The sequence below is a fragment of the Pongo pygmaeus genome, chromosome 16 (genome assembly GCF_028885625.2).
Source record: "Pongo pygmaeus isolate AG05252 chromosome 16, NHGRI_mPonPyg2-v2.0_pri, whole genome shotgun sequence".
Taxonomy (NCBI): Eukaryota; Metazoa; Chordata; class Mammalia; order Primates; family Hominidae; genus Pongo; species Pongo pygmaeus.
The window spans coordinates 30,448,266-30,465,979 of record NC_072389.2 but is presented as its reverse complement, the minus strand read 5'-3'; the positions used below and the strand labels follow the sequence as shown (position 1 = coordinate 30,465,979).

The window sequence follows — 17,714 nt, the reverse complement described above, 5'->3', positions numbered from 1 at the left end:
TCAGGATGCTGTTCTGGTTATAAGAAGATGAGAGTCCTACTCACACACTTTTACATTATATGAAACATCATACAGAATTTTGTAGTCTGTATAACAATATATAGAGGTCAGCAAAATTTGTGAAAGAGCAGACTATATAGTCCATACTGTTGTTAACTACTCAACATTGCCATTATATGTGAAATCAGCTATAACCAATTCATAAACAAATGAATATGGCCGTGTTCTAGTAAAACTTATTTACGAAAACATGTGTTAGGCCAGATTTGGACCACAGGCTGTAGATTTCTGACCTCTGGCTTATAGCAGATGTTTATTATGATCCTGGGAAAGGTGGATATACATGGAAAGCAGAAGCGAGAGGATGTATTCCATCCCATGTCATTTTTCTGAACCCTCAACGTAGGAAGTTAAACTAAAACATGGTGCAGAATCTGCTTTAAGCCTTTGAATTCTTGGCTCTTAAAGCCAGGTTAAGGGTTGTGTGTTTTAATTCTTTTATATCTCCTTTTCACTTAGGCTTGGCAACTAGTTCATTGAAACAGAGCCAACAAGAATGAGTGAGTCACTCGGTGATATGAAGCAAGCTGTGGTCATTTATCTACTATCTTCCATTCCTACTTCCTAGGTTTGATAAGTAGTATTTGTAGTATAGTTGTCAGTAACTTTTCTCAGCTTACATAAGTTTATGTGGAATTCATTTACAAATGTGTGATTATTACGATAGATGTTATTTTATAAATTTCAAGGTTCTTTAATATAGCATGGACATGTTTCTAAATCAATAAATATAGCTTACCCACAGACTTTTTATGGGGTGTAAAGTGTGTGTTACAATGGGTGAATCCATTTCTCTGTTTTGGGAAAGCAGGTTAATGTTTTGTTTGTTTTGTTGCTACATATAATGTTGCACTATGTATATATTCTAATGCAGTTGGTCTCCTAATTCTACAGGATAGATGTCTAGCTGTGGCATTGTTGGATCATCAGTTTCGTTTCAGTTAGATGCTGTGAAATTGTTCTTGAAAATGGTGTCCTCTGCCACCACAGAACGGTGTTGTAATGGAAGTGCCAATTTTCATAAAAACTTGTGTGCAACAGGTATTAAGAATTTTTGAGGTCAGGCGCAGTAGCTCACGCCTGTAATCTCAGCACTTTGGGAGGCCTAGACGGGTGGATCACCTGAGGTCAGGAGTTCCAGACCAGCCTGACCAACATGGTGAAATCCCATCTCCACTAAATGCAAAAAATGAGCAGCTGGGTGTGGTGGCATACACCTGTAATCCCAGCTACTTGGGAGGCTAAGACAGGAGAATCGCTTGAGCCAAGATTGCACCGCTACACTCCAGCCTGGGTGATGAGCGAAACTCCATCTCAAAAAAAAAAAACAAAAAGCTTTAAATTTTTAGCCAATCTAATAGGTGAAAATGGCATTTTTAACATAAGTCTAACTTGAACAATTAATGGCCATGGCTAAAAGAAGAATCAAATAATGATGTGTGGTTTATAAGGAAGCAGTACCCCAGTTTTCCTCTGCTCCCCCCAAAAATCCCATTTATCTGAGCAAGAAATCATTAATATTTTCTAAATCTGCTTGGAAGTTCATAAACTCCCTAAGTCTACCTTATACCAGTGTTTTTCTGACTTTGTATTTTTGAAATAATTTTAGATTCAGAATCGCAGGATTCACACAGAGCAACCTGATTTACAGTTCACCTAGACTGACTTTTTATTCTGCATCGTTGTGTTCTCCCGCCACTTCCTCTTCTTGCTGTCGCCTCCCTTCATGTGTTTATACATACGATTATCATTTTATGTGCTATTTGTGAATGATTTGCCGACATTATCTTCCTGTAACCCAAAACACTTCAACATCTACTTTCTAAGAGCCTAAGCATCTTACACTGACTTCGGTAAAAATTTCAAAATCATGAAATGTGTCAATAGTATAAAAGTATAACAGTATACAGTCCATATTCACATTTTACCCATTTTTCCAGAGGTATTCTTTATAGCAGTTTCTTCCCTTCTACAACATCCAGAAAAGGATCTTCTATTGCATTCAGTTATCATGTCTCTTTAGTCTTGTTTAATCTGAAACGGTTTCCTGGACTTTGATCACATCAGTATTCTTAAAAAGTAATAGCTAACAGATTTAAGGAGATACCTCAGATTTTGAATTTTGTGTTTCTTCATGAAAGGGTTTAAGATACTCATTTTGAGCAGAAATAATTCAGTATTCTCAGTCTTCCTTAGTGAATCATCTCAGGTGACAAATAATGTCACTTTGTCTCACTTTGAATTACTTTGATCTCTTGGTTCAATTGGTGTCCACTGGACTTTTCCACTATAGTTAACATTCCTTCATAATTAATTTGGAACTATACAGGTATTCTATTTTTCATCAAACTGTCACTTAGTAGGTTTAATATGCACAGGTGACTTTTACCTGAATCAGTGTTGATTAGAAAAAAATCTGTGTTATTGCTTAGATGCATTATTTAGTGTCTTGTACTGTAAGGAAGAGTTTGTATATCATGGCCTGTCAGAACAGTCCCGCAATGTGTTTTATCAACTGAAAATTCTGAAAGAAAGAATAAGGTGGTGATTTATATGAGAATACAGGGAAAGGGTTACCCAAAGAGTCTAATGAATTTATGTCTAAACCATAGAGTGGAATATGAGAGACACACAGAACTCCAGAGTTGTGATGCAAATACACTGCACAGTGGAAGGAGAAGAGGAAGTTTTTGGTAATAGTGTTTCGTCTAATGTAGCTGTGTAATGTATGTGTGCCTTCATTATTGGGAGAGTGTTCAGCAGTTCACATTTGAATAGACTGTGAAGCATGATGCTGGAATCTGGGTTCAGATTCTAGATCTGTATCCTACATATCACCAATGTTTATTTCTCAGTTTTTGTTTGTCGTTACTTTAACTCTCTTTAATGCATTAGAGTATCCAAGGTTGACAGTGAAGGGACTGCCTTTGGAAGCTATATGAAGACAAAAACTCAGCTTTTTGAAGTTTCTTTCATATGTCACCTTACATGGCCTCTCCCATTCTCTGTGGAGAAGTTTGTGTAGATTATTCAGACTACCGTGCAGTGGCTGTCTTGTTTAAAACCTACACATATCCAAACTCTGTTTTGTGTTCTCTGTAACTAGGGCATTAGTCTCCCAATAGTAATCCTGCATCTTATGCTAGTTAAAGAAGGTTCCCAGAATAAAGACATTCTTACTTTTGAACAATGACTTGGATAGATTGAGGAAGTGGTTTTAATAATCACTTTGATATATTTCAAAATCTGGTTCATTATTGGTGAGGTGCAGGCCACCTGGTATTAATGAAAATGTATAATTAGGAACCAGTGCAGTGGAATCAGAGGCTTGAACATGACCTAAGGCTTGGTCAAAGTGGTGATCTGAATGTTCCCTGCTCTCTGTATATAACTTTGTACTTAGTCTTCAGTGGCAGGGTTGCAGCAGAGGCCCAGTAAATATTGTTCATTCAATGTATGAAGGAGAAAATGGAAGTAAGGCCAAAAATTACTGATTGTAAACAAATGAAGCACCAAGTGAATAAATGTACAAATAGACAAATAGACAAATAGCCAGTAGGAAAAAAAAACAAAACTTGTTACCTAAAGAATGAAAACCAAGTGGAAAAGGCCGCCAGGGACATTTTAATATGCATATTGTTGCTTTCACATATAACACAGTAAGGGAGTATCAGAAAACCTGAATCTGCCTGAGTAAAACATACCCCGTTCCACAAAGCTGTATATATGAGAGTATTGAAGGTGGTTTAATACCAAATTCAAAAATTCAGCCTCAGTGTAGCAAACTTTTAAATTTTCCATGATATAAAGTAATTTTTAACAAACAATGGAAGTCACAGCACTAAAGTACATTACTATTATATGATTCTCTGATGGTAATAGAAACTGTGCTGCAGGACACGTTTTGATTCAGGAAGAAATGTAGAGTAACTCCACAGAGGAATTCATCCTCTCTAAGTTTAAATCTGAATGGAACCCATATGCCCATACCCTGAAGATGCATGTAAGGGAACAACATGGCTTGGTCTGTTGAAAAAAGAAAAGAACCTTCAATTAAGCATCCTGTGAACTTGATAAGAGGATGCAGAGGAAAGTAAATGCGCTCTGCATATCTGTGGTTGACCTTGGAACACAGTGAATGCCCTCTAAAGAATAGCCCAGTAAGTACTGTATCATTCCACCAATCAAATTAGAGCCTCTTCCAGTGGGAGCAGAGTGACATAGACCAAGGAAAGCCAAGGAGAAGATTGTGGCCTTTTATTTCTCCTTATATTTGTTGAGGTTCACTGCTGACTGATAAACGATTTGCACAAAAAAATTCAGGCCTCTGACTCTTCTGGTATTTGATTTATCTAGTAAAGTTAATTCCAAGACAAAAGTACAGTTGGTTAAAAATACCAGTCTCGTGTTTATTTGATGGTTTGAAATATTCTCTGTTACATTGTTGTACCTCTTTTGTCACCTTGGAATATATGACAATCATGTTATCTTGATTTTTTCCACAAGATAATTTGATTCTAAAATTGATTCATTATTTATCTTCAGGAATTAGAGATTTTAAAAATGTCATCTCTCATGTCTCATTCAGTCATTTCCAAGATTTAGTGAGTGTTCTCCCTAATGCCTTGAACAAGAATGCCTTGTTCAACGGCTGTATTTTACTCATAATTAACATTCCAACTGCTTTGGGTTTTTTTAGATTTACAATTTTTATTTCTGCAGTACTTAACTTTCTATATTTTATATATATTAAAACAAGTTAGGATAAAGATCACTGTGGATGATATAAATACTAATAGCAAAAGTAGAAATAAGTTGTATTATATAAGTTGTACATAGGTGTTACATTAGGTTGTCTTACATGAAAGTATTAATGAAGTACTGGGATTTGGGGTGTATTTTGAAATCCTTGCCAGTTCTACTTGATAAAGTATTGAATGGTACCATATGAGAGGAGAAGAGGACGGAAAGAGGACTTATGATTTAGACCTCAACAACTGCTAGGGAGGGTTGGTTTTCTCTGAGTGCATGATTTTTAAAAAAAATGCTATTTTGCCAGTTTTAGATCCATATTAAATCCACAGATTAAGGTTTTGGTTTTTAAAGTGTAAATAGGAAGCTTGAGCTGGGGGGGAGTTTGGAGATAGAGATAATACTTAATCGCTGTGGGAAAGGATGAGATCTAGAGATAGAGTGTATGTGGGAGTAGGAACATATGTGTCTGAGACCATGCTTTGGATGCTCTAGCATTTAGATGTTGAGAAAATGAGGAAGACCCATTAAAGGAGATTGTGGCTAGAGTTACTGGTGAAAACCAAAGGGTTGTAGTGTTCCTGAAGTTACATGAAGAGTGAGATTAAAAATTAATGAGGCAGCAGTGGCTTTTGCATGGCATTGAACAAGAATGCCTTGTTCAACGGCTGTATTTTACTCATAATTAACATTCCAACTGCTGGGTTCAATTTGAAAATTGAGTATCATTGATCGTAGTGCTCTTATTATTGAAAAAGCCAAATCAAAGAATACCTTTATGTTGATGGTCTGTACTATAATTAGGTTACCATTGTTAGCCCAGCATAGACACATGCTGATACCTGTGAGTTGCTTTCATCAATTAGTATGTGAAGATGCATCCCAGTTGTGCAATTTTAGATCCTCTTCATCATTCCACATTATATGTATACAAGATAAAACTTGATGTTTTCATTACATCCTTTCAATCTTCTAACAGCAATCCTTATGTAGCTTTATCATTGGAGTTTCCACTTTCAGTGTCTCTATCTGTACCTGCATTCATTGGCCACAGTAGAGTTTTCATTAAGGCAGGATTGCATTTCATTGATTTTGGCTGTGTCAGACATTTAACAAAGATTGTTGAGGAAAGGAATGGATGGAAGGGGCCAGCTGAAATAAAAAGTAACAACCTAATGATGGATAAGTGAAAAAGGAATGAAGAAAGGAGGGTGCTAGGAATCGAGGGAGTAAAGCAAGACAGAATGTACAAAAGGTCGAATTTTTAAAGAAAGTTGTAGGGCAAGGGCAAGGTGTGTTAAACCTACATTTAAAATACAATAACATCACTAAAGTCGAGGCCAGGTGCAGTGGCTCACCCCTGTAATCCCAGCACTTTGGGAGGCCAAGGTGGGCAGATCACCTGAGGTCAGAAGTTTGAGACCATCCTGGCCAACATGGTAAAACCCCATCTCTACTAAAAATACAAAAATTAGTTGGGCGTGTTGGCAGGCGCTTGTAATCCCAGTTACTTGGGAGGCTGAGGCAGGAGAATCGCTTGAACCTGGGAGGCAGAGGCTGCAGTGAGCCGAGATCATGTCACTGCACTCCAGCCTGGGCGACAAGAACGAAACTCCGTCTCAAAAAAAAAAAAAACCAAAAAAAAAAACCTATCACTAAAGTCAGGCAGAAAGTACCATTGTGGAAGATGTTCTTTTCCAGCTTAACCTGAAGAAGGTATTGACCATACGGTCAATTGTACAGTCATTGTACATTGTCATTCCCTAACTAATGGGTTAGATATGAGTCTGTAGAAAATTTTTTGTCCAACATACTTTATGCCTCTTAACATTTCACTTACCAAATTTCATTTCATTCCTTCATTTTGTGTCCATCAGACTAGAAATAATGAGCTCCTATTGACAGGGATATTTTCCTCTTCATGCTTTCGTTTACCTTACAGAGCCTTTTATGTAGCAGATATTTAATTTCATAATGGGTCTAAACTACTTGTTTAGACCATGGATGAGTGAAATTTTGATGAATGAGCCCCAATCACCTGAAGGGTGAGTAAAAGAAGAATTTCTAGAGACCCAATATGAGGTAGCTGCTTCACACTTTTTTGAGAATGTTATGGCATGACTGAGGAAATCATAGATTTTGTAGACCATGTTGAGTTGGATTGTGTAAATACAGATTCTGGTATTAGGGAACTCAGCATCTGCTAGATTAGACTTTTTATGGTGAAAGTCTGTTTTTAGGGATTAGGCATAAATCCCCATTGATATTTGTGCAGTAATAGAATATAGCTCCTGTTTTCTTTCCTGCTTGCATAGCCTGTGCCATTAGTGTCCTCTTTCTCATTGTTTTCTCAAAGGAAAACAGTCAAAGAGGAAGCCATACGCATGGTAGACTTTGTAATCTGGGAAAAGTCAACATATTTCATAGTAGTGTACTTATTATGTGTTGTCAGTCCTTAGAAAGGATTCATTTTCTCCATATTATATACTATATTTTAAAAATTTCTTGGGGGAGAATGGCTGTAGACAGGCCAATGATGGAATCGTAGAATATAGTCACTGTCTAATTACTTTCAATCAAGACAGGGAACAATAAAGTACAATGTATGTAGCTGACTTCAGTGTGACCACTCAGTATTTCTGTAACACAGTATTTATATTGCTGTACAGTAGAGTTATATTCATTTCTGTGATCCAGTTCATTTGTTTAATATTGGGATTCAAGGAGTGTTGAAGAAATTCTACTGATTAATAACAGATGGGAAGAGTGTATGTGTTTTAAATAAGAGACCAAGAGAGACAATAAGGAAAATAGGAAGGAAGTGTTTGTGAGCCTTTCACATTACTCTTACATTCGGGAAGTCCACAAGACACCGTAGTGGAGATTCTGAGGAGGTGAAAACCTGTAGAAAAATGCTTTATCAGTAAGGAGCTGACTAAGTTGTCAGAAAGTGTTGATTTCTAGAAGGATATTGAGACATTAGGTATATAGGGTATATGACTCCTTGTCTTCCTTTCATTCTGGCTTCTTACAAGCTGTTGTGAATAAGTTTAAGATTTCTTCTGACATTATAAACTTTAGAAAAGGTATGGCTGTTTGTTCAGTTTGAAGTAGTATCATATCCGCCAAAGCCTTGTTAAATTGTCTTGTTGATTCATGGTTCTCTTCAGTGATAATATTATATGGGATTCCTACCCACAGCCACCCAATATCTCAGTGGAGAAATGCAGGTTTGGAGAGAACATCTGAATAGATTCACGCTAAGATGGTACATTTGCGCTGAGACCGTTGTTATGTGGCAGGCAGACATGAAGTATCCTAGGATTGATCAATATGCCTTAATGTAAATAGCTGCATATAGACCTGATTTCTTAGACTCCCCACTTCAAGCTCTTGAATATTGTGTTGATATCCTTATCAATACACTTTGTCTTGTGTTCTGTGTTGATTTTCCAAAGTAAATACAACGAGCTCCTACTTGACAGGGATTTTTTCTTTCTATTGACTTAGATAAAATGTCAAGATAAAAATGTATGAGTTTCATTAAAGTTTGTTGAATAAAATTGGTGATGGAATGAGTGAGAGCGAGGTCATGAATGAGAGAGAATATAGAAATAATGGAGAATGTGATATTCTGATAGTCATGCAATATTCTTTTTGATATAATATGTAACATATATTACTATGTTATATTCTACATATTTGTCATATATATTACTATATCCTGTTGCTATATTTGGATAATTTGGGAATCCGCCACGTTTGATGATGTTGAAAAGAGAACATAAAATGTAGTGATTTCTTAATAAGGTGTAGAGGTGTAGGTATTAACTCTTTAAGAATATAGTGATTTATTTTAAAATAATGATAGGAAAGGACCATAAAAATGTCTGAATTTGGGAAATTAGAAAAGGTTTTCTCTCTGGGGCTTTCATATGTCTGTTCTATGTGAATGTTGTATAATTCTCGCTTTGCCACAGCTCCCTCTTTGCTAACCCTTCTTAACCCCTGCAGAGAAGGAAGTGGACTGATGGTATTTTAAGTCCATCTTCAGGTTTATTGGGAATGCAAGGGAAATGAGTTGTTACCAATGGGAGTAAAGGGCTAGTTGCTATGCCAGTTGCTACTACTTTTGTTTGACACTGCTTGAGCAATCTGAATGGCTAGTTTTGAATCTGGCTTCTCAGTCAGAATTTTACCTTCACTCTAACATTGCTTTTTTTCAAATCACTTATATTTACATAAATATGAACCAACTTCAGTGATCTTAATTCTTTCCCGAAGATCCAAGTTTCTTTCCATCTGCCTGAAGAACTTTCTTTAGCACTTCTGGTATAGCAGGCCTACTAATGATAATTTTTCTTTTAGTATACGGTGATTAGTTTACTTTTTATTCAACTGTGTCTTTTTTTGAAGTCTTCTTCATTGAAATATATTGTTACTAAACATAGAATTAATGGTTTTTTTTCAGCACTTCAAAGATAATCCACTGTTTTTTGGACTCCGTTGATACTTAAATCTCTATTTTTGTGTAATTCTTTCTCTTTATGTAAATGTGCCATTTTTCATTTTTCTCTGACTCCTACTAAAATATTTTTACTTAAGTATTGAGTCAGTTTTGGTTATGATGTGACTCAGTGTGTTTTTATTTATATTGTTTGGTTGTTTGAACTTCTTGAATCTGTAAATGTTGTGCTTTATGTTAAATTTGGGGGGATTTCAGCCATTTAAAATACAACTTTTCAGTCTCTTCCCCCTGGGACTCCAATTTTCACATATATATTTGTATTAGACCTATTAATATTGTTCTATGCATAGCTGACATTCTTTTTAAATCTTATTTTTGGTGTTTTTCACTTTGAACAACCTAATAATTTGTTTCCATCCATGTTCACTCACTGTTTATTCTGTTTTTTTCCCAATCTGCTCTTAAGCCTATCCTGTGAATTTTCTTTTTAATTTATTTTATTTTTTAGTTCCAGATAATTTCTTTTTTTTAAAAATGTTATTATACTTTAAGTTTTAGGGTACATGTGCACAATGTGCAGGTTTGTTACATATGTACACATGTGCCATGTTGGTGTGTAGTTCCAGATACTTTCTGCTTTTTGTTTTGTTTTTGAGACAGAATCTTTCTCTGTCACACAGGGTGGAGTACAGTGTCATGGTTCACCGCAGCCTTGACCTCCTGGTCTCAAGTGATCCTCTCACCTTAACCTACCCACTCCTAAGTAGCTAGAACTACAGGTGCATGCCACCACGCTCAGCTAATTTTTTATTTTTGTAGAGATGGGGTCGTTGTGTTGCCCAAGCTGGTCTTGAACTCCTAGGCTCAAGCAGTCTTCCTGCCTCGGCCTTATGCCCCCGCCAGCCAGTTCTTTATTTTTAATATTATGTTGTATTTGATGTGCTATCCTATTCATTTAGTATAAGCACATTTTTCTTTATGTCTTCAGCATAATTATATGCTTTTTCAGAATTTTAACATCAGGACTGCTTCCAGATTAGCTTCATTGCCCTTTGTCTTAAGTATGGATTATAGTTTTCATTCTTTGTATGTCAAGTAATTTTGGATTGTAACTTGAACTTTGAATATACTGTAGAAACTCTGAATTCTATTTTATTCTTCTAAAACAATATTTCTCAGCTTCAGCACTATTGACATTTTGAACTGGGTTATTTTGTTTGTGTTGTTGTGTGTGTTTTGGGAGGGTACTGTTCTATATGCATTGTGGGGTACTGAGTATTATCCTTTGTCTCCACTCACTACTTACCAGTAGCATAACTCTCTCTCCTCCCCGCATCCCCTGCCAAAAAATGCCTTCAATCCTTTCTAAGCGCTCTTTTGTATGGTGTTGGGGCCAAAATCATACATCCTTACTCAGTCTTTCTCATTGAGAGCTATGGCTGTAAAGGGTAGTGATGCTTTTACATATTTATTTTTAAGGCAAGCCGTTAACTTAGCTGGATTCAAATTCCAGGCTGCCTCGTGTGCTGTGGGAAGCAGCCTACACTCTATTCAGTTCTTTTCTTTTCATATTGGTTGGGTTACTTTGAGTCTGGCCTACGTAATGGGCGGTTTAGAGGTCAACCAAAGGATTTCAGCAGAACTTATACACAGAATTTCATTCAGGCTTCCCGTGTCTGATTCTGCACAGTGTGGGAATTTCCTCCCACTTTTCAGCCACTGTTGAGGATGGTTTTTGGCAAAATTCCTTGAAATTGGAAACTTACAGGGAAATTCCTTTCCTCCAAGAGTGCACTCTCCTCCAATGTTGGCTTGCTTTTGGTTGTTCTCCGTGGTTTTAGATAGCTGTCTTTATTATTAATTCTGGAGTTTACAGTTGATATCTGTTGGGGGCTTAGTTTGATAACACGTATTTCTCAATTACTAGTAGCCAGACCTGTATGTCTTACCTGACCTGATGGAGAAAAGTTTCAACTTATGAGACAATAATGTGCTAGCTAGTTTTACTGATTCGTACTCTAAAGTACCCAAGCCTAAAATAGTAGAGCTGTCTATCCCACATGAAACTTCTCTGATTTTCACTGTTTTTTATAAAAAGTATACATGTTCAGATTTCTGTAGGTTTTTTTAAGCATCACAGTTTTTATAAATTTTCTGTATTTCCAAGGTCTACCTGCTTTGTATTTTGCCTAGCGAGAGTTTTGTATTCATGTAGGAATAATCTCTTGGTGTGAGTATCTATTTTCCACTCATCCAAAACAGATAGAGCATTGATTTCACTAAGCGTTATGTTCTAGTTTGCTTTGGTATTATTATTAGAAATACCTGGTGATTAATTTGAGCTAACTATTCTTCCCTACCCTCATTCCCAGCATTATCACCCACTTTTCCACTTCCAAGGGGTGGAAGCATTCTCCACAATGCATTTATTCATGCCAGAGAAAAATCTAGAAACAAATGAATAAAATGAAGAAATTCTTTCCCCTTGGTATCTGTAGCTAACTTGCCTAAGTGTTCTTTCCCACAGTTCAAGTCTTCAGTCCATAGTTCATAAGCAAAGGGGTGTAGCGAGCTCTGATCTTGCCAGAAGAGAGAATAAGTGAGCTACCCCATGGTGGACATTCTGGCCATCTGAAATGAGTCGATGCATGTGGCTTTTGTCTAAAGGCTACAAATAAAATGTAACCACTTTCTTCTTTGAGTAGTTGATATAACAAATAGTTGAAACAGAAGTTTTGATTGGCAAATCAGGATGTGGTAGATACTTTAACAAAGATAGAACTATTACCAGTTTTATGTGTTGCTGTTTGTATCTCTTTCAGAGTTTTGTATATCACATCCTGGAAAGTGAAACAGAAAATTATTAATCCATTTTAAATGACTAAATTTGCCTTCATGGTATTTACAGTGAAAGAGTAAATTAGAAAGTGAATGGATGACTGTTAATGAGAAAAAGCAGGGTAAAAAGATTTTATTTAATTAATTGAAAATATTAGGGTCAAAACATAGGCTTATGTTATGTTTTGTGAATTGTGCTGTGTTGTAGACATTTGGTGAGTTCTCCTAACATAGAATTGATCTAGCTCTTGAAATACCATTTTTGATTGAATATAAATGGGATATAGGCACCTTACAACTTCACAATTCGAGGAAGATGATGTGAATCTTCCAATTTTATCTATTTGATTCAAATGGTGTGTTTTTTCACATTTCTCATAATTTCCACATGTCAACTCCCATGATGATCATGCAGGAAAGCAGCATGATTGCACTTCTTGTAGTGCATACCATCACTAAAACATAGTTATTGTTTTTCTATGGTCTTAAGATAAATTCAGAAACAGCATACCAATGTACATATAAGATAAATAAGCTTATGTGGAACAATAAGTGTTCTGTTCTGAGAAATACCTTGATTCATATTCTAATGTCTGATGTTATTGGTAGTTCTCAAACTTCCCCAATTCTGCTTTCATCTAAATTCATCTTAATTCATCTTATCTATCTATTGTTAAGTAATCTATCAGTCCATTTTTATCTATCATCTATATATCTGTCTTTATCAATCATTCGTCTGTAATCTATCTGTGCCATTTGGCATAAGAGACCGAAGGGCATAGCAGTGGAAACTCAAAGGAGTTACCTCCATGTGAATGGACAGTGGTGATGGTGATCTGTGAGGTGGTGATGTATAAAAAGAAAAACTAGAAGAGAGCATGCCCTAACTCAGGGACCTTGTCCAGCAGGCACTCTGGCCTTGTTATACTGTGCTTGAATATGAAAAAAAAAAATCAAAATAGTGCTGACATTCTGTGTCTTCTGGGTCTGAGAAAACTTAGAGTAGATATGATGACTGCCATTTCAGTCTTTTGTATTTCCACATTTTAAAGCTCAGTTTTAATTATGTAGAATTATTTCTCCAGCCTGTGTTAAACTAGACCATGGACTGGCAAACGTTTTTTTGTAAATTGTCAAATATGCATTTTCAGTTCTGAAAGCCTTGTGGTCTTTGTTGCGGCTAAGCTACTCTGCTGTTGTGTTATGAAAGCAGCCATAGGTAATTTATAATTGAATGAGTGCGCTGTGCCTTTCTTCCAATAAAACTTTACAAAAGCATCCTGTGGGCTGGAGTTTACCCTTTGGGAAACCAGAGCATTGGCTAAACTGGAACCTGAAAAAATAATCACATCAACTCAGCCACATGGTAATAATATTTAGGGTATTATTTCAACATTTTCGTTTTCATAAAAATTTTTTTAGCTCTTTTGCCAAATTCCGTTTGTGAGTGATTCAGATGACTACCACGTGCCATTAACATCACCTAAACAGTGCAAAACAAGCATAGTAGAAGGAATTGGAATGATATAAACCCCTTGCTGTAATAGTTATAGTTGATAAATTATGTTTCAAAATTGAACCTATTTCTTCCAAATTTCATCTATAAAGTTCCAAGGAATTCCAAAATCTTGCCTGCCTTCTTTTCCCAGTTAGCAGTATTGTCTCTGAGCAGCCATGGTGGTATCCATCCTCCTTGGACAATGAATTTAGCCTATTTTGACTTCATTTGAGCAGTTGTAATTGTTTCACCACATCAGAGTAAGATTACTACATGCCAGAGCTATTCTTTAATGCAGCTTGTAAAAACATGATAGCATCAACAATATACATAGCAAATGAATGCCATATTTAATCCAGTTAAATGGTTTTTACAGATTTGCTCGTTTGTTGATGCTATCTGCATTGCAGTAATTAAAGGTGAGGTAAAAAGAATGAATAAACTGCCAAGTTAAAATTAAATTTGGGCAGTTTCTCTTTTGCAGTAATGTATGTATATTTACTCAAAATATATGCCAAATTTAGTGTTGAAAGGCTCATTCAAATCAATTGGGAAAGCATGTAAATGAAAAATTCATAAAAGAAAAGCATTGCAAATGGCCAAGAGCATAGAAAATGTGCTCAATCTTATCAGTCATTATAAGGAAATAATGAAATTTGTGTCTATATGAAATACTTAAAATATATATAAAATAAAACAATTATTTGCTTTTTTTCACCTATCAGATTAACAGATTATATGTGTTAACAAGGTGGGGAGAATTTACAACTCCTGATGTGTTAAAATCTTTCAGGAAGGTAGTAGAAAATATATGTAAGATGGAAATTAGCACTTTTGACCAACAATTTTAGTTTTAGATATTTACCTATAAGGATATAATAGGAAGTGTTCAAAGATGCATGTAACCTTAAGGGTACTCAATGTAGTGTTAATTATAATTGTAAAATAGTAAATAACATTTTTGTCAAATCGTAATGGTAGGAAAATTAGTGATGGCACATTTAACCAATTGAATTATATTCAGTTATGAATACTGTGATGCATGTTCAAATTAATTGATACAAAAATCTAACAACTTTAGCAGTTTGTTTACCAGTTATTGAGTACCAACTGTGTTCAACATTGTTATTTCACTCATATGAAATGATAAATGTATGTGCTTGTTATGATACGGTCAATAAAACCACTTTTATAGGAAGAATACTCACAAAATACAGCGAGTTCTGGTCATTATTTTATTTTTGCATTTGTGTGTGTGTGTGTTTTGAATACATACATGTATTTCAATTAACTATAGCATTTATTGAATTTTTATCACATGTACCAGATGTGGAGATCAACACTTTACATGAATTATAATGCTTATAATAACAGATGGAATAACGAATTTATGTCTTTTTAAATGATAAGTAAATTGAGGTTGAGTTTGAATATGTGTAATTCATTCTATTATATAGAAGTTAAATAAACCTATCCTAGGATGTCACAACCTTTGGATAATAATAATTAAAAATACTTATGATTTGTTAAACCCATTGAGCAAAATCATGTTTTGTGAAAGAACCCACATTCAGAAGTCATGTTCATTCTCCTTTTGTCTTTAAGGCCAGAGACATGATAATTATTAAGTGCAGCCTCTCAGGACAGAAAGTGTAAGTTGGTATATTATAGGAACAGGAGAAAAACATGAATAGGAAATTGTCTTTTGGAAATTCTTACAGTATAAACCTTTAACGAGTGACTTCTAGAAATATGGGGTGCCTTTGCTCAGGATGTGGAACAGCATGTTCCCCAGGCAGAAACCATATTATACACAATGCTCTGAGACATCACGGAGGCTTAGATGAAAGTCAAAAGAGAAATGGCCAGTAGAAAGAGGATCACTAAATGGAAGAAGCTAACTTTGGAATAGAGCTGGTGACAGGTAATATGATGACTTAAATACTGCCAATAGCAGGGAAAAGGTCCATGGTAATATCTGAGTGAAGAAACAATTGCCAACTGATCTAGATTTGAAGGGCATAACCTCTTGTTGGAATATTTTTCCAGTGTAATTTATGATCATATGGTCTGGATTCTACAAAATCTCCCCCATTCTACAAAATCTATAATCAGTTCTCTTTTTCCATTTGCTTCATTCATTCTAACCCTTTTCTAAATATGGCACTTTGTGTCTTGTGAATGCAATCCCTTAGCAGTTCTCAGCTAGTAGCTGAAACTTTGGTAAAAATGGTAAGCCTGGGGGATTGTGACATAAATTTTGCTTTGCTATGGCAGTTATTTCAATATTTTTAGAATTTTGACTATTTGTCATGTAAGGAATGCACAGTGCCATTCTAACTTTGTATATTCTGGTATTTGGGGGGTTGGAAATTGACTATATGAGATTCTTGCAGCTGGGTCTCTGATATGTTGAGAATGCTGAAGACGAAAAAAAAAGTACAGAAGGAGAAAGCAGAGTTGGGGAAAGCTGCATCCCTCAAATAGGATACCACTGGATACTGAGCAGTGAACAACCTCTGGTTTTGTTGGACACCATTTTGGAATATTTGGACACAGTTTCCTGAAGGATGAGAGACCTAATCAATGGTAGTAAGATGTTTAAAATATTATTAATATGAGTGAATTTTTAGGCAGGGTTGACGGTAAAGCTCTTCTGTACAATAGGTAGTGTTAATAAAGAAATGACAAGATTTGGAAAATCAGTATTTGGAAATAATCGTAATTGTTTCAGCCAGGAATCATCAAATGACGCTAAAACTTGGAGAAAATTTTAAGAGAAACAGGACACTTAGTGTCCTTATCAGTTACAAAGGGAAAGTAGTAGCTTCCTGATGGAGAACATGGTTGACAGCACCTGAATTAAAGAGGTGAAAGTTAATACCACAGTAGTGGGAACATCAGGCAGCGCTGATAGGATGCACTGAGAAGAACACAGTCTCATTTCTGTAGTATTACTGACTAAAGTGCATAAACCTGAGTCTACCCATGAGGAAACGTCAGTCTCAAATTGACTGATATTCTGCTTTTAGTATTCAAACTTACTAATTTCACTGAGGAAATGGTCTAGATTATTTCAGACTGTATAGACATGAGAACGGAATATAACATTGATTCAGGATGTCTATAAAAGGATAAGGAAAGTTGGCAAAATTTGAAGACAGTCCCTCAAGTAGATTATAGTGTTATGTGAGTATTAATTGCCTAAGTTATATAATTGCCTGAGGTAGTATAACAGAAAATTCTTGTTTTTAAAAAATTAAAACAATTTAAAGGATAAAGGGATAATGTCATAGCTGTAATTTTCCAAGTGTTTGGATAAAATAATATGTTTCAAAAAAAAAATGAAACAGGTGTTGTAAGATGTTAGCAAATAGGGAATCCAGGTGAAAATTATCCAGGAATTATGGATAGTCTTGTACCTGTTCAGCAGGTCTGAAAGTAGTTGATGAAAATAATGCAAAAGAACATGTCAAAAAGAAATGGTTTGAGCATATGGCTTCAAGCATACATAAATGCTCAGGAAACATGAAAATGTGGAATAAATGGATGAGTACTATAATACCAGCAGGTCTTGTAGATACCTGCATTTGAAGCATTTATATTAGAAGGAAGCCTTTTTACCCAGAATTTTTTTCACTTAGCCTAATGTTTTCAAGGTTTGGCCATGTTGCAGCATATATCAGATCTCCATTTTTTTTGATGGAGGAGTGATATTCCATTGTATAAATATATCACATTTTGCTCATCCACTCATCAGTTTTTGGCTATTATGACTAATCCCGCCAGGAATATTTATGTGGAGGTTTTTGTTTATGTTTTCAATTCTATTATACATGAGAATATAGTAACTGTGTTTATTTGACATTTTGAGGAACTGTCTGTAAGTGATGTTTAAGATAATTTTTGCTACATTTGAAGGCAGATAATAGTCTATGCAAAATGAATAGTCTGTTGAATATTGATGTGAACTATTCTTATTGTAAAAAAAAAATTACATTGAAATAGTAAGGATAGAAGTTAGATCTTGGTGGCCGGGCGTGGTGGCTCATGCCTGTAATCCCAGCACTTTGGGAGGCTGAGGCGGGTGGATCACGA

General features: G+C 35.5%; 1 long non-coding RNA gene across 1 annotated transcript in view; it reads left to right on the top strand.

Annotated features, from left to right (window-relative positions):
- The window catches only part of LOC129013556 (uncharacterized), a 33,763-nt gene extending 18,933 nt beyond the window's left edge, over nucleotides 1–14,830 (top strand). Inside the window, exon 6 of the long non-coding RNA XR_010123869.1 lies at nucleotides 520–14,830. This is a non-coding gene — a long non-coding RNA (uncharacterized LOC129013556). The remainder of the gene's footprint in view (nucleotides 1–519) is intronic.
- Nucleotides 14,831–17,714: the final 2,884 nt, after the last annotated feature.